The sequence below is a fragment of the Apium graveolens genome, chromosome 4 (genome assembly GCF_009905375.1).
Source record: "Apium graveolens cultivar Ventura chromosome 4, ASM990537v1, whole genome shotgun sequence".
Taxonomy (NCBI): domain Eukaryota; kingdom Viridiplantae; phylum Streptophyta; class Magnoliopsida; order Apiales; family Apiaceae; genus Apium; species Apium graveolens.
This window is the reverse complement of record NC_133650.1, coordinates 250,427,100-250,442,151: the sequence shown is the minus strand read 5'-3', so window position 1 is coordinate 250,442,151 and position 15,052 is coordinate 250,427,100.

The window sequence follows — 15,052 nt, the reverse complement described above, 5'->3', positions numbered from 1 at the left end:
GATACCATAATCCCAAGTTTGGAGTCCCCTTCAAGTATCTGAAAATCCTCTTTACATCCATCAAATGTGATTCTTTTGGATTGGCTTGAAATATTGCACATAGACATGTTGCAAACATGATGTCTGGTCTACTTGTTGTTAAGTAAAGCAATAATCTAATCATCCCTCTATAGCTTGAGATATCTACACTTTTGCCCTTTTTATCTTCATCCAACTTTGTTGCAGTAGACATAGGTGTAGATGCAGGTAAACAATCAACCATACCAAACTTCTTCAATAGATCCTTGACATACTTAGTTTGGCTGATGAACATACCATCACTTCTTTGACTGACTTGAAGTCCAAGAAAGTAACTTAGTTCCCCAATCATACTCATTTCATATTCACTTTGCATAAGCTTGGAGAATCTTTGGCAAAGCTTTTCACTAGTAGAAACAAAGATGATATCATCCACATAAATCTGAACTAGGATCATATCATCACCATGTTTCTTGAAGAAGAGAGTCTCGTCTATGGTACCTCTAGTAAAACCATGCTTCAGTAGGAAATCTGACAGTATGTCATACCAAGCTCTAGGTGCCTATTTTAGTCCATATAGAGCTTGAGTAACTTGTACACAAAATTTGGAAATTATGGATCTTCAAAGCCAGGTGGTTGTTGCACATAAACTTCTTCTTCTAGCTCACCATTCAGAAAGGCACTCTTGACATCCATTTGATACACTTTAAAATTTGAATGTGCAGCAAATGCTAGGAAAATTCTTATTGCTTCAAGTCTTGCAACTGGAGCAAAAGTTTCGTCATAATCAATTCCTTCTTCTTGTGAGTAGCCTTTTGCAACCAACCTTGCTTTGTTCCTGGTAACTACACCATTTTCATCCATCTTGTTCCTGAACACCCATTTTGTTCCAATAATGCCTCTATTCTTTGGTGCAGGAACTAACTTCCAAACTTTGCTTCTTTCAAAGTGATTCAGCTTTTCTTGTATTGCAGATATCCAATCATGATCCATTAAAGCTTCATCAATTTTCTTTGGCTCTACTTGAGACGGAAAACATGCATGTAGGCACTCATTAGCAGTTGCACTTCTAATCCTCACTCCAGCAGTAGGATCACCAATAATTGCTTCTCTAGTGCGACTTCTATCCCACTTCCTTGTATGAGTTTGTTGACTTGTGCCTCCATCATCTTCTTTATTGTTGGTATGACTGTTAGATCCTTCTTCTTTTTCTCCCCCTGAGTTTGTGCCATTAAATTCAGGTGTTTGAGATGAGCTTCCATTTTCATGATTTTCATGTTGAGTGTCTCTTTATTTATTATCTGTTGTGCATCAACTTCATCTTCCTCATCAGAATCACTATCAATGTTAAGGTTTTCAAATGCAAGGGCTTCAGCTTCATTATCATCAAGGCATTCCAAGCCTGGACACTTGTCATCATCAAAAGTCACATATGTGCTTTCCATAATCTTCTTTTGATCAATCACATAAACTTTGTAGGCTATTCTTTCCAGTGAATATCCCAGAAAAATTGCTTCAAAAACCTTCGAGCCAAATTTTCCCATATATTTGGAGTTGTCTTTCAAAATGTAACACTTGCTTCCAAACACATGAAAATTGTTGACTTTCCATGATTGAGTAAGATGACTTTCCATGTGCCTTGTTAATGAGATATATGTTCTGAGTGTAACATGCAGTGTTAACAGCCTCTTCCCAGAAACTTGTTGGAAACTTGGCATCTTGCAACATTGTCCTTGCAGCTTCAACTAATATTTTGTTCTTTCTCTCAACTACTCCATTTTGTTGAGGTGTTCTAGCAGCTGAGAATTCTTGAATAATGCCTTTGCCTTTGCAGAATTCACTCAATGTAGCATTTTTGAATTCTGTTACATTGTCACTTCTCAATCTTTTTACACAATTGTAATCTTCAGCCTATTTTTCTATCTTTTTTATGTGCTCAATTATGATATGTGGAGTTTCATCTTTAGAGTGCATAAACTCTACCCAAGTGTATCTTGAGAAATCATCCACCATCACAAGTGCATATTTGTTTCTTGAAATTGATAAGGCATTTATTGGCCCAAACAAGTCCATATGAATTAGTTGCAAAGGAGTACTTATAGAATTCACAGTTTTTGACTTGAGACTGGATCTCTTCATTTTTCCTTTCTGACAAGCTTCACAAAGTTCAACCTGAGCAAACTCCATTTTAGGCACGTCTCTCACCAACTCCTTTTTGACCAAGTTGTTAATTGCCTTGAAATTCAAGTGAGACAGCTTTTTATGCCAGAGCTTGCTTTGTTCTTCTAATTCCTTGGTGTAGAAGCAACACTCACCATCCTTATTTGTTGAATCAAAATCTGTAACAAACAAGCTTCCTTTCCTTGCTCCTTTCAAAGCAACTTCACCAGTTTTCTTCCTGATAAAAGTGCATTCTTCTTTTTTGAATAAAACTTCAAAGCCTTTGTCTGTAAATTGGCTAACACTGAGAAAATTCACTTCAAGACCAGCTACCAGTGCTACATCATCAATGACAATATTTTCAGAAATAATCTTGCCATATCCCATTGTGAATCCTTTGCTATTGTCTCCAAAGGTCACCAACGGGCCAGCTTTCTCCTCAAACTGTGATAGCAGGGCCTTATCATCTGTCATATGTCTGGAACATCCACTGTCAAAGATCCATATAACTTTCTTCACTTTGCCCTGTACATAACGAGATTTAGGTGTGTTTAGTGACCCAAGCAGTGGTGGGTACTTTCTTCTTGTTAACTGATTTAGCAGAAGTAGAGTGAGTTATTTCAGATAAAATAGATTTCAATAATTGTTGTGCATTTTCCCTATCTGATGTAGACCCAATTTTTGTTTCTTTAAGGTCTACTCTCAGTTTGTGGCAACTCTTCATTACTTTCAAGTTGCAAGGGATGCAGTCAAACTTATCACAGAATGAGTAGGGATCATTTGAATCTGCTTCATTGTATTTGCAGGCTCCTTCAGTTGGCTTGATAACAACCTTTTTACAAAGTGAGTTAGATGATTTGCAGAGCCATATTTTTCACACTTCTTTCGAGGAGCATCTGCAACATAAGCAAAATTATTGCTTTTATTTATCCCTATTTTCCCATTTCTATTTTTCTTCTTCTTTCTTGCATCTTCAATATTTATTTCTTTGACAGGAGTCTTGGTGCTTTGATTGTCCATGAGATTTTCTTCAGCCTTAGAAGATTGAGTTAAGTTTGCATTTTTATTTTCATTATCCTCATCTGCAATTTCTTGCTTGATAATCAATTCTTCTTCACTGAAGTTTACTTTACAAGCCTTGAACACGGGTGATCCAACCTTTTTCAGCATTGCTGGAACATTTTCATTCTCTGTTGCTTTTCCTTTATTTTTGTTAGTCTGCTTACTTCTTCATTTGCAGCCACCATGCTTCTATGAATGTAAAACATTTATATGCTCATCTTTTCAACAGTTTCCTTATATTGATTCACATTTAAATCAGTGGTGGTAAGAGTTGGTACCTGTGATTTAGATGAGGATGATTCTCCTTGCTTCAGGGCCATGAGTGCATAGTTTTCAAATTCTTCATCTTCATCATTTTCAGAGTCATCCCAATTTTTACCTTCTGCAATATAAGCTTTGCTTTGCTGTTTCTTCAGAAGAGCTTCATACTTTGCTTTAAGTTCAAGATAAGCTTTATCTTTCTTTGCCTTCTTGGGTTTCCTGCATTCTGTAGCAAAGTGGCCTAGTTCATCACAATTGAAGCACCATATCTTAGATCTGTCAACAGATCCAATTTTGTAGCCATTCTTGCTATCAGAATTGTACTTCCTTTTTTCTTTCCAGCTGTTGTCTTTGTTGAAAGACTGTCCTTTACTCTTGAAGTATCTTGGCTTCTTTACTCTAATATTAGAGAATTTTCTATCCAAATAGGCCATTGACTGATCTAGCTCATCCAGTTCTTCAAGAGTGTATAACTCATCTTTTTCCAATTCCAGAATGACTTGTTCCTGTCAATCATTTGTTATTTGCTCACTTGTTGAGGCAACTGGAATTTGAGATCTTGGTTCATCATCACATGTTTGGCTTTCATTTACAATTAAAGCACTTGAGCCATCCATAACATGTCTTTGACCAGATCTCAGTGATTGCCTTTGAATCATCTCTAGTTTATATATTTTGAGAATTCCATATAGAACTTCCAGTGTTATTCTGCTCAAGTCTTTCCCTTCCCTGATTGCTGAGATTTTATGTTCCAAATGATCAGGGAGAGTAAACAAGAATTTTAGGTTCACTTCTTCACCTTCATAGTATTTGTCATGAAGTTGCAAGTCATTTATCAGCTTATTGAATCTTTCAAACACATCAGTAATACTTTCCTTTCGCTTTTCCATAAAACCCTCATACTGTGAAATCAGTATTCTTCTTTGGCTTGACCTAACTTCCTCAGTTCCCTCACAGAGTATCTCAATCTTTTCCCATATTTGCTTGCCAGTGTCACAGCTGACAATGTTGTTGTACATCACACTATTAAGTGACTCAATCAATATTAATTGCAAGCTGTTATCCAGGGAAACTTTCTCTTTTTCAAGGTTAGTATACTGTTAGGGCGAAAACACGCGCTAATAATACACGCAAGTATACGCGTTCGCAAGTAATATATAATACTTTCTAGTTTGTTCCCACAGTACGTCTGAGTGAAACTTGGAGATGGAAGTCTTCTTTCGAGACTCAGACTAATTATGCTCAATTAACACTCACTCACCAATATATAATTACTTCTCAATGTCAAGACAATAACACTTAGATTTGATTAACTAATTATTAACTATAATTAACTACGAGAATTAAGCACTTAATTGGCACTTGAATTAATAATATTAAAACACACATGAGATCACAACTTCATTACTACTTCCTTCAATAGTCATTATTATTACCCTTAGCATGCAACAGTGATGATATTAATCGAACAACACGAAACTGATAAAAGCCAACTTTCGTTGTACTAATACCTTTCTACCAAGCATCCACTATTAAGATAGAAGTTGAATAGGCATCAATTATGTTGAGACCCTATATGTCCACAGAATTTGACAACATAACGATTTAAGCACAAGTTATTCCTTTTGATTACACAGGGCAAGTAAAATGGTTAGAGTTACCCACTAATCATGCATACACATACATGAACCTATGCTAGCATGGCAAGTTCTAAATCTCAAGATCCACCGCCGCTTCACAAGAGATTAACACCCTATCTTATATGTTCGCGATGCACATAAGACGAATAAGCACAACCAATACTAGATATCATACAATCATCACACACTAAGGTATTAAACAACTAACTAAAGAATTCCATAGTAAATCCATTACGACCCCATGATCACGAGTAGCCCATGATAGCACTCATCGTCATCATGGGTTCATATGAAAACATGATAATAACACACGAGAATAATAACTAAAACTACTTATATTAAACCAGAGTACGTCACAAGAGTAAATAGGTTCAAAGTAAAGAAAACTAGCATACAACGTTACAATGAAATAAAGAATCACAAGAAAATATGCTTCCTCTTCGTTGTGGTGTGCTAAAACGGTCTTCTTCCTTATCTCCTCGTTCCTTGATTAATACTACGATCCTACCTTTGTGAAACGTCTCTGAAAACTACTTATATAGGAGTCCCATAAAACCCAGCTAACTCAGAAGTTGGAAGTTAAACAGAACCAGGAGTCTAAAATATTTAATCTAAAATTCCGTCCCTGAGCGGCCGCTCAGCATTCCTGAGCGGGCGCTCAGCTTCCTGAGCGGTCCCTCAGCAGAGCTGAGCGGGCGCTCAGACACCTTCTGGAAAATGCTCTATTTCTGCTCCCAATCTTTGCTGCATTCTGCTCCTATCTTCCCACTTGCAATGCCAAACACATGCCAAGGCTTATTCTTGATGAAATCTCTCCATAAATACAATTAATACCCTGAAATGCAAAAACACTAGAAAAACGCATCAAGTACACAAAATACTTGATTTCAAGACATCAATTCAAGCCATTATAAGACATTCTAAGTGGTATAAAATGCCACTTATCATATACTCAGAAGGATCATTTGGAGCATAATGAGTTGGGATAACCATGTCTCTATCTGTAGATTCCTCAACTCTAACCATAGGAATGAAGGGTCCATTCCTGAGGATCTGAATGTAGAGGGGATTGGCCATCCTGATAAACATCATCATTTTCTTTTAAAAAGAGTGTAGTTAGTGTTGTCAAAGGTAGGAATTTTGATGCTACTGATTTTCTGTGTATTCATTCTTCCAAGATCTTGAATCTGTTTGCTTTCATATTATGCTCTGATACCACTTATTAGGAAACGAATAACACACAGAGGGAGGTGAATGTGTTTTACTATTTTTGGGCTTTTCTTGAATGTTTACGGTTGATCAAAATAAATTAAGACTGTTTTGCTACAAAATGTAGTGAGATGTGTTCATGTAGAAATTAAACTTGCAGAAAATAAAGAACACAGATCTTCAAAACTCACTTAATTTTATATTAAAATTAAGATTGTTTTGCTATAAAATGTCTAGGCTCTTTGTTGATAAAGAGCTTAGCTTCTCCTTGAGATTGTTACAAGAAATTTGATATAAATTTTTTTACTACTGACTTAAGGACCAGTGTTAACTTTATAATTCAGTTAACTGCTGGTTTATACAGTGTACAATAAGACATGCTAATAGCTTTTTTAAACTGTCACTTGTCATTTCTATTTATAGAAAAGTAGATCTTCCAATTCGGGCTTAGCATATCTTTAACATCCTGTGATAATTTTAATATCCCTCTATCAATTAATCTTCACCATTGATCTTGCACATTCTTCAAGCTGCTTTTTGTAGACTTGTCAATCCAGCTGTTTGGATTGTTTGTTGATTGTTAATCTTGAATATTGAACTAGTCTGTGATTTTGTACTTTGAGATTTTACCTCGAGATCTCCAGTTTAGGTCTATAGAATACTTGACATCTCGATAAGTATATTGGCTTATCAAGATCTCTAGTACTCTATATTTAGTTTGGCTTGTAGAGGTCTTCAATTCTCTATAAGAGAATTTTGGCTTGTCGAGATCTCTAGTCTTCACATCTTCACTTTGACTTATCGATAACTCATAGTTCTCTAGTAGCTTCTTGACTTGTTGATATCTCAGAGTTCTCTAATGAATGTTGACTTGTCGATAACTCTGAGTTCTCTAGTGACTAAATGACTTATCGATATCTCCAATCTTCACATCTTCAATTTGCTTGTTGATATCTCTGATTTCTCTCTAAGCTTTCTGAGTTCTCTATATGTCATTCTGGAGTTCTCGAATGAGTTCTCTATAACATTAAATCTGTGACTTGTAGAGATCTTGACTTAGAGTATTTTTCCTAAAATAGCTTTATTCAACTCCAAGCATCTTCATAATTCTTCTGAGGCATGATCTTCTTGATCTTCTTCCAGATAGAATTCTTAGGCTTAATACTGTCTATAGAAAAAGGCTCCAGTCTGCTCCTTTGACATTTTTACAGACTTTAAATGTTACAAGTACAAAATATAAATTAAGAGAACAATACAACTTACTTAGGGTTGACAAAATGACTTAGTCTTGTTTAGATACAAATATGTCTTACACAACAATCTCTCCCAGTTGGTAAGAAGATTGCTTAACACACGTTCATACCTGTTAACAAGGCTAACCACAAGCTTAAAATATTATGAAAAGTAACAGTTCATTATTCTCCCTAGATCAGATGTCCATTTGGCTATGCTTCACACTTTGACCAGGGCCACTAATGATATTTTTATCTTCAGTAATCTTTGACATCATCACTTATATATTACACTAGGTTTTCAGGTTGAAATGGAATAAGCTAGCGGAAGTTGTGTGGCTTAGAACGTGTTAAAAGTTTGTAATAAAGCTTGACTTCAGATGTAAGATACATAAATTTGGGAATTGGTACGTTTGTAATAAATAAGATTGTGGCTTGTGGGCATACTTTGAACTGTTGTGATCCGTGGATATGGTAAGTAGGGTCATTGCATATATTTTTATTATATAAACAGTGTTATTCCCTAACAATACAACAAGAATTACAGAAGGGGGTTGAATGTAATTATGGCTTCTTTTCTTAATTTTAAAAATGTTCTAACTCAATACATATAACAGTGTTTTATTTGCTGAAGTGCGGAATAGAAAGATAATTGAAATCAAAACACCAATTAATAAAACACAAGGCTTTAAAACTTTCTGGTGAATTTGAATGTATACACCAGATATATATATATATATATATATCAGAATGAGAACTCTGTGAAGCTTTGAATAGCTCACAGCTACTTTACAAGTTGAACAAACAAACTACAGAGAAATTCTTGCAGAATACAGCTTGATATGTTTCTCTGAAAATAAACTTGCTTAGTTAAAAGTTCTACTTGCTACTCTTGGTTTATATATCACCAAATTACATGATAGTAAGACAAGATAATAAAACAAAATATATCTAGCCTAACTCCATGCTGCTTCACTACTCTATTCCAGCATCTTTGAATATCTTCACATTTGCATGGAAATGGTAATGCTTCTCTGTTCTCAAAATCCTGCTTAACAGGTTGCCACATTCCTTTTGCAAACACCCAACATATGTGAATGTGTTGTCACTGTCAACAGCTATTTTGAATTTGATCATCGGTCGGGACTATGTTGGTCATCCGCCGGGAACTTTGTTGATCATTTGTTGAGAGTCCTATAGATCATCCCTCGGGAGTCTATCTGCCACTTGACTCTATTTCACTTATACATAATTACAAGACATCTCGTATTTACAATTAGTCAACCTATTCTGCATAGCAATCTAGTAGTCAATCTGACTTAGAGAACCCTACACAATCCACCAGACTAAAATATGTTGTTTGGAGAAATGTGCTACAGTACTTATTTGTTACATAATCTACACTCTTGATGGATGTCAAATTGTCATCCGTCGGGATTATAAAGTTCATCCGTCGGGGCTATATTAAATCAGCCGTCGAGAGCTACAAATTCCACCAAGTTAAATCTACTAAGGTGTTTTGTTTGACTTATCATCAAGTTCACAACATATTCCTAACAATCTCCCCCAATTTATGTATACTGGAATTGTAGCCATAAATTAAGAGAAACTTGATGATAACAAAACACCCTAACAGATTAAAATGTAGTAGATAAAACTGATAAGTGCTACAACTTTATTGAAAATTGAACAAAGCAAAGTGTACAAAGAGTTTTTACAATTATAATCAAGATGCTCCTCTAGTCTGAGCAGATGATTTTATTTCATTGATTGTCTGGATTTCTTCCCAAGCTTCCTGTTATTTTCTTCTATTTGGTTATGGAGTTGTCTGTGGAATTCAAGTTCATCAGCTTCAGATAGATCCAGCTTTTCTTGCATTTCTAATAAAGTCTCATTGCTAGAGATACTTAATTGGTCATCTAATCTGAAGAATCTTCTAACACCCTTATCATCCATGAATTCCATCAGCCAATAAGGCCTCAAATGCACTCTTTTTTTCCTGTGAAGGGAATTGATAGAGTTTTTGGGAGTGCATCTTTGGCTCTATTGCTCCTTAGATCTTCTATTTTCTTTAAGACTAATCTCCTTGCAGTCACATTAAATCCAAAGTTCTTCTTGAAGGATGAGTAGACCTTCATCAGTACAGATTGGCTTTCTTAAAGAATCATGTGAAGTGGCCATTTGATTTATTTCGCTCCCTTGTACTTGAACACCAGCCTTTCAGGAAGCTGTCTATGAGCATCAATTCCTCTTACTTCTTCCAATTCATCCAAGTAGAGGTTTATTTTAGAAAACTCCTTGATTTCACAGATGTATAAGAGATCTCCCTTATTGACTGTAGGTTGAGATTTGGTTAGGGTCTTGGACCTGAAAGTCACAGGCTTCACTTTCTTGGTTGCTTTAATCTTTGTCTTCTTTGGCTTGTTGAAGAGAGGTAAATTGAATTTAGGAATTGGCAAGCTTTCCCAGTCTATTGGCTCATCCTTGTAAATTATAGGTTCACCATAAAAGTTCTTTGTTGGATCTACCTTGAATTCCTCATGTACCACTAAGGGCCGGGATGTTTGAGTTGAAATTGTAGACTGTTTGGGAATGTAGTCTTCCATTTCCTCATCACTAAAATCTAATTTTCTTTTGGAGTGAAGCTTGTATCTGAATTTTCTTTTCTGTGGAGGTTCATTTTGCATTTGTTAATCTTGAGCTTCAGTAATTACAGGTGGTTTTTCAGAAATCTCAGTTGTAGATTTGACAGCTTGAAATTTGGCTAAGATAGCAGCTTGCTCCTTCTTTTTTTTGAGCTTCTTAGCATCTAAAGCGGCCTGCTTCTTTTCTTGCTTGATCCTTTCTTTTTCTTCCTTCTTAGCTTCTACAAACAGAGGGTGTCCAGCCACCACACAGATCTCTTTTCGATTCCTGTAAATTTTGGCAATTCTCTTCTTTTGAACTAAATCAGATGGATCTTTGTAAAATGTAATTGACCTTGCCAGTAACTTCTTTTCATCTGGCCTAGGTGTCTCAAACATAAGATCCACAGGGTTTTTGTCTGAGATATTTGAATAGTTTCTTTTAGGCTTCAGAATTAGATTGGCTTTTGGAGATTTGATGCATGAAGTTTGGCCTTTTTCCAAGTTACCAAGACTTATTTCATTTACTGGGATTTGTGTGACTTGTGAGTGGTGATGAAAAATTTTGTCTGGTTTCTGTATCTGACCAAATTTCTTTTGAATATGTGCATCAATCTTCTTCCATTTATCATCTAGCTTCTTCTCAGCTGCTGCTACATCAATCTTTGTCAGTTTGTCATTTGATTCCAGTTTTGCTGTTGTTAGATTGATGAGATCAATGTTTTCCATAGTTGGTGGCTTAGTGAAAGCAATTGCTGGCACAATTACTTTGCTGACTTGAATTTTGAGCAGAGTCTCCCCCTCACTTGATGAGCCTTTCTCCCCCTTTTTGTTAGCTTCAAGTTGTTGGGAAAAAGGGAGTTGTGCAGCCACCAACTATTGGAGCAGAGCAGTCTGAGCTTCCTGATTTGCAAGTATGTTGGCCACTTACTTCTCCACATTAGACAACCTAGAGTCCATGGCCTCAACCTTTCTGTTTAGATCAGCTTCTTTCCTTAGCTTTTGAACTATCTCAGTTATGGTAGTTCCTGGAAGTCTGGCATCCAACCTTGCCACAAAATCTTGTTTGACTTCAGAAATTTCTTGCTTGATTTCATCCACACTTTGACTGTGTTGGAGAACTTGAATCTTGTGCAGTTTTAGAGCTTCAAGATGTGTTGTGAGTAATCTTTTAGTGCTGGCACTTGTGGATGCCTGAATTGTTGTTTGGGTGTCATGAATCAGCTTGAATAAGGTGGATTGGAGATGTGGATATGAACACTCTTTAGTCAGCATCCAAGAAGGAATATCTGCATCTCCCCCTATGCTCATGCTGTCATCCTCCACATCTTCACCATCATCCCCAAAAGAGACTTTAGCCATTTCAGGATCACTGTTAGTTGTAGATGACATAGCAGTGATTGCATCCTTTACCCTTTGTAGAGAAGCAATTGAATGTACTAGATTCAACATCCTCTCAGCATCCTCATTGCCCTGTCCAGCTAGAGTTTGATAAGCTGGAACAGGATGAGTAAATGTCTCAGCATCTGGGGAGATAGAATCTATGATAACTTGATATTCTTGCTAAAATAGTCTCTCCCTTTCTGCACCACTGGCATTCATTGACTCACTAGCAATGGTTTCCATCCTTATAACTCATGTATCTGTATTTCTCTTATTTTTTCTCTTTTGTTGCATCAAGGGATCCCCTTGGCTCACCACCCTCACACCCTCACCTTCACCTTCTAAGGTGGGACTCATTTCACTCTCCGTTGCCAGGCTGAAAGAAATAGCATGCATGAGTCTACTCATTTCCTCTCCTTTTGCCTGGGAGCAACCCAGCCTCTCACTCATTTCACTCCCTTCCCTCAGTCCTAAGAGTGATTGTACAACTACTAACTCATCTACACTTGTAACAATTATTGAAATTTCAGAGTGTGTAGAGAGTACCGACGGATGAGGAACATCCATCTGGATAGTAGTTAGGCTAGCCGACGGATGACTACTGTTAGGCACATCCGTCGGGATACAATCACTAACCGACGGAACAATATCCATCGGAATAGAAGAAATGAATGAGTTTGGAGTGGATACTATTGTAGACTCTGTGAAGATTGATGAAAATTTGGGCACAGATGTCTCAATAGTTCCTGAAAGAATTGGAAAGTGAGCCAACAAATCATCCAAAAGATGATGCTCACTTGTACTAGATTTTGGCTTCCCCAACAGAGTTAAAGAAGGAGAATCAAGAATTAATGTGTTGATCATATCCACATCCAGAGAATTTGTGGGAGAGTTTGGTGTTTGTGGTGCTTCTACTACTAAAGATTTTGGTTGTGACTCCACATTTATTGGAGCCACATCAAACTGACTTTGAGATGGTGCAGTGACTGAGTCTTTAGCTTCAGTTTGCACTGTGTGTGTTCTATGTGCATCCCCAAGGGTTTTAGATCTCTTCTTTCTGGCATAGGTTTGAGGTGAACTTGTGTCACTTACCCTTTTGGCCTGTGCTCCTGGTTGGGAGCTTGTTTTAATAGTAACATCCTTTTGGGAGGATGAAACTAGAGTTATGCTAATTTCCTTATTAACTACCATAGTTTGTTGGTGAACCGTGGTGTGGCTAGGCTTGCGTATGTTAGGGGGAACACACACAAGTATAGAACCAAACAAACAATGCAAAACACACACTCAATATATGACGCGGAAAAACCCACGTCCCAACTCGTATTATTAATCAAAACAATTATTAATAATACAATCAATCTCACCAAACGGTATTCACTCAAGCGATACTTAAGTCAAACAATACTCAAGCATACATCAAAACAATAACATGACTATGTATATATAGCCATCACAAACTTAGCCAACAAGACATACCTAATCTGATTACAATAATAGTTGTCTACCTATACAATTATTACCCATTCCCATTATAATAATAATTGTCAACACATACAATTATTACCCAACTCAATTATGATAATAATTGTCTACCCATACAATTATTACCCAATTCAATTATGTTTTCTATCACCAAGACCATACTACCTATTGGGTTTAACCCCAACAATCCTCCCCTTCAACCCAATATGATTTCATGCACAACTGAATTAACGGTCACCATCAAGCCATGGACGTCGATCGCCCAATACCTCCCCTCGAACAATAACCCCTCCTTCTAGTACAAAAAGATTTCTCTTATCTTTTCGACCTTTGAGTATCTCTAAATCTCCTTTAGTGACTTTCAACATACTGTTCTTCATCATAACAGTATATCCCAAATCAACTAATTTACCCAACGAAATCAGATTTCGATTTAACTCCGGTATGTATCTTACTTGAGTTAACTTCTGAACACGACCGTTGTGACATTTCATTGTTACCTCACCGTTCGGTAAAGTTACAATCTTTCCCTCACACTTTTTATAGTATGAGAACCAATCCCTCCTACCACATATGTGATGAGAACATCCCGAGTCAAGCACCCATTCTTCTTTTGAGCCCTTCTCTTCTTGAACCAAAAGAACATCTTCATCAGCTTCTACAAGCGAAACACTACCCCCTCAATTTTTCTTCAACTCTCTCAAGTCTTCTCTTGCCTTTGGACACATAAATTGTATATGACCCAATTCCTCACAATAAAAACACCTAATATTAGGGTTATGTTTCTTAGCATACTTATTTTCCGTGTCACGCGAACGTACCACAAATGCACTTCCATCAGGTGTGTAACTCGATTCTTGTTTCATCAATCTTTCGGCCTCCAGAAGAACAACAATAGTCTCATCCAAATCTAACTTCATTTTCCCAACCAATAAAGAAGTCATCACAGTATTATACTTCTTCGGTAGAGACACTAGTAATAGAACAGCTTTGTCCTCATCCTTTAATTTTTCATCCAAATTATTTAGCTGGTTGATTAAGCCATTAAAACGATTCAGATGATCTCTAAAATCTCCGTCTTCTTCCATCTTGAGCCCAAACAAATCTTTCTTGAGAAACAGCTTGTTGGCCAAAGACTTTGAGTGATAAGTCTTCGTTAACTTCTCCCACAAATTCTTGGTATTGTCCTCTTCAAGAACATCATACTTGACTTCCGGTGCAAGGGCCAACCGGATCGTTGATGCCGCACGTAACTTCATGTCTCCCCACTTTGTATCATCAACTTCAGTAGGCTTCTTCCCTCCGAGAGTCGCATATAACCCTCGTTGAATTAACAGATCTTTTACCGTACTTTGCCACAAGGTAAAATTGTTTCTTCCATTAAACAATTCAATTTCAAATCCCCCAACCTTCTCCATCATGAACCTTGGCTCTTGATACCAATTATTAGGGGGAACACACACAAGTATAGAACCAAACAAACAATACAAAACACACACTCAATATATGACGCGGAAAAACCCACATCCCAACTTGTATTATTAATCAAAACAATTATCAATAATACAATCAATCTCACCAAATGGTATTCACTCAAGCGATACTTAAGTCAAACAATACTCAAGCATACATCAAAATAATAACATGACTATGTATATATAGCCATCACAAACTTAGCCAACAAGACATACCTAATCTGATTACAATAATAATTGTCTACCCATACAATTATTACCCATTCCCATTATAATAATAATTGTCAACACATACAATTATTACCCAACTCAATTATGATAATAATTATCTACCCATACAATTATTACCCAATTCAATTATGTTTTCTATCACCAAGACCATACTACCTATTGGGTTTAACCCCAACAGGGTACACTTACCTCACCAACCTTATCCTTAGGGTTTCTTTGATTTTTACCCTGTCCCTCACCTATCTCACCACCCTTCACACTCCCCTCTTTAGGTT